We start from the raw sequence: 3,921 nt of genomic DNA on the forward strand, positions 1-3,921 counted from the left end.
AAAAAAAAAAAAAAAAAAAAAAAAAAGCAAGAAACCCTAGATGGGCTCAGATTCTTCCTAACAAACGTAAGCGTTTGTTATTGAAAAATTTCCAATAACTATAATTCCAGAACAAAGGTCAATTACAGAATAGAAATATACTCAGCAAGCAATAAATATTTAATGTGCATTAACATCTATATTAGTCAACTTCATGTTACTATAATAAATTTCCTGGGTAAAGTGACCTGCAAAGAGAAAATTTATTTAACTGTTTGGAATTTCACACCCAGGACTTGTCAGCCCATCGATTCAACCTCTGATGTGTGTGGTGGATTGCAGCGGTGCTGATGCCAGTCAAAGCAAGTGGTTGCATTACAAACCAGGAAGTGGAAAGGAGAACATGACAGTTGGAATTGCTGTGTCTATTTGAGGACAAATTCCCCAAAGCCTAAGGGCTTCCTATAAAGTCTAGCTTCTTAAGTTTACTGCTTCTTCTAACAGTACTACTCGGGGTGCAGCTTTGACATGTGAACCGCTTTAGGGATTGGTCTTTCCATCCATATTCCCACTAAAACATTGCCAGGAATACCAAGGAACAGGAAAACACAATCCATAATGAGGAAAAATAGTCATTAACTGCAAGCAAACAAGAATTGACATGGGGTCAGATAAAGCACACAAAGATATTAACACAACTACTTTAACTATGTCTCATATGTCCAAAATCCTGCATAAAACACAAGGTGTATTACATAGCCACAGGGATACTACAGATACTCAGTGTTCAAAGATCAAAACTCAAATGTTCAAGGTGAAAGCTGCCCATGTTGAATGTGATGTGGGAAAAGAAAGCTTGGTAAATTTAAAGAACTAGTGAAAAGATTTATCGGAAAATAAAACACACAGAAGGAATATTCAAAATGTCCAAGTGTTCAACTGTAAATGGCTTTAATGCATATAGACCCAGAATATCAAAAGTCAAGCTGAAAGAAGGGAGGAGAGAAATCATGTTTGGAGAAAGGAATGGTCATTTGCCAGTATATCTGATTAACATTATAGCTCAGTTGAGCCAATGCGGTCAAGAGATTTCCCAGGCATATCATGAGACATCTGTACCTATGAAGCTCTGAATTCAGCATAACATCTTTAAAGTAATGAAATAAAATTGGCCCTCCCCAAACTCTACACCCAACAAACAACTTTCAAAGAGAACAATAAAATGAAGACATATTTAGATCCATCCATAAGCAGCAAGCTCACATCATGATTAAGTTTAGAGCAAGGTTTTGAGCAGACAGATGTGGGTCTCTAAAAAGGTCTGAAATTGTAGTAAATGACAAGTGCATAAGTAAGGCTATATTTTTCTTATATTTTAATGTGCATCTAGGTTGGTGACATTTATAACAAGAGTAAAACAGTGTGTGGGTTTGTAACAGGTTAGAAGGAAAGAAGAAAGCAGACTTGACTATAAAACTCACATGTATAGTAGTGCAACCAGAGCAGTTGAGACATTCAACATGACAACATCTAGCAGTTGACTTAAAGGAGTTGGGCAAAAGGACATTTACAAAACAGGCCGACTAAGTCCCTTCATTCATTACATTGTGTAACAGTAAAGAAATTGTAGATGAGACTCTATACTGACTTTTAGGACATTTCTTACAAGGAAGAAATTGGGAGAAGCATGATCAAGAATGTAGGCAAATGTTGGCTATGTTAGAGATGCTAATCTAGGTACGTGCCTAGATTCTCTATCAATTCTGTAAGCAGCCTTCTCAGGACAAACAGGTTATGAAATAGCGAGTTTAATGTGCATGTTCCCTGACATCCTCTAATTCAGAGGATGCTCTAATTAGGTAGGCATAGTGATGCAATTCCATTTTTTCCTCTAGAGGGCAAGCTATAGAGTGGCTTGTTTGTCGTGACTTTTCTCACCTTTCAACCCTCTAATTTTGATACATCAATAATTCTCTTTACCACGGGGACTTATTCTTAGGATACAGAGACTGATCTCGTCTTAGCTAATTAAACCCTGACAGATAAAATATATTATAAAGATGGTAAGTATGAAGTGTTACAATTAGAAGTGTGTATGCTGAGAAAGACACAGCTTAACAATATATTTGAATAAACCATTTTTTTAAAAATAAATTTGAGATGAATAGTGTAAAGTATTTATTAGAAATATACTTACCTTTGACTATTCTTCTAAGCAGAAGCACCTGGTGAAAACCTTTCTAATTTGTATACTACTTAAAAGTCACGTGGCATAGTCTAGGAAAATAGCAAGTTATGCCATGAAGTGAACTATTTAAAATGGTTTTTTTTAATTTTGTCTAGAGATTAGGCGAGCTTCTTTGTCTAGAGATTATAGTGGTCCAAATGATGTATAATGTTTTATTTTTAGGATGCTCATATGAAAGGTTGTGAAATTTAGTTTCTTTTAAATATCATATAGGATTAAGAACAGCTAAAAATTTTATTAAACAAATGAAGTGAACCCAAATCCAGTCTAAGGATTTAAAAACCATTTGGTGGTATGGGTAGGCCAGTTACTTCTTATCTTTTTCATTGAACAATATTCCTCTGCTAATTCCAATTTTTTTATTTTTCCAAAAATTAAGCTTTTTCTTTCTAGTTATTACTCTCTCTTTATCCTGCATCCTAGCTCAAGACAGTAGTTGGAAAATTCCACTAGCCCCTCAGCATTGCCTCTCTGTTTGCTCATATTCTCTCCTATCCACTGTTTTCGGAGTAATCCGCCAGCTTCAAGCAATATTTGCATCTTTGATCTTGCCACATACCCACTGGTAACTATCTTGTACGTTCCCACTTCAGAGACATTCTTTGTTCTTGGCAATAATTACAACACTGTCTTTAAAGTTCCTTGGACCTTGTTTCTGGCCTTACATTCTGGCACTGCCTGCTCCCTCACTACTTGTGTTTAATGTTGCTCTTCTTTTGTTCAAACACTATTTTTCCCCATAAACTTCTCTGATGAAGTTTATCTTTCTGAGATCATAGTCTTCTGCTGTTACTTTTCTCCTGTCTAGGTCTTTCTGAAACATTCTATCTCAATTTAAATTAGAGTTATTTCAGCAAGGATGATTTGAAAATATTTTATAAATTAGTGGGTTTTAAACAGGAATTAGGCACCTGATATATAAAAGGTAGAAATCAGGAGATGGTCAAACATTCACCGATACTAAGATATCTGCCTGAGGTCAAGAACTGTCCACCCAATGGTAACAACAATCCTGGGATTGAAACTTTGATTATTTCTTATTATCCCAAAGTTTTTATTAACATCAAATGAATTCCTCTCTCTGTCACCACCCTCTATTTTCCCTTGGAATATCATTTAAACTTTCAGTTATTAATGCAGTTCTGTATCTATTTGTTGATGCTCATTTCCTCCACTAACCTACACATTCTCTCTGTTTTTCTCAACTCTGTGAAGTCAGTGTAACACAGTATTTGGTGAACAATAAATCATCAATAACAATTGTTTAATGAATCATTTAAACTTTGTTACTAAATGTGGCACTATTTTATATTGAAAATATAATATATAGAAGTTGTTATTCTATATAGAAGTGTACCAGAGGATTCATAAGTAAAGAACCAATTTTGAGTGTGACAGAGGACTCTCACATAAAGAACCAATTTAATGACAATGCAGCTTATTTAAACAGAGTTTAAAATCATATATTTGAAAAGTTCAAAGGAACGAGAACTCCCAGTAAATAACTGAAAATCCTGTGGCTCCTGGAAGATAACCATCCTCATTCTTATTTTCAAGAGATGACAAAATGACACATACAACAAGGGCTTCATGCTATGCTTGTAAGGAGAGGCATGCTAGAGTTCACCCACCCTCATCAAATAGTCATTTCTTCCACACTCTCATTTATTAGTCATTCCTACAACTCAGAATAA

Source organism: Mus caroli, chromosome 6 (assembly GCF_900094665.2).
Source record: "Mus caroli chromosome 6, CAROLI_EIJ_v1.1, whole genome shotgun sequence".
Taxonomy (NCBI): Eukaryota; Metazoa; Chordata; class Mammalia; order Rodentia; family Muridae; genus Mus; species Mus caroli.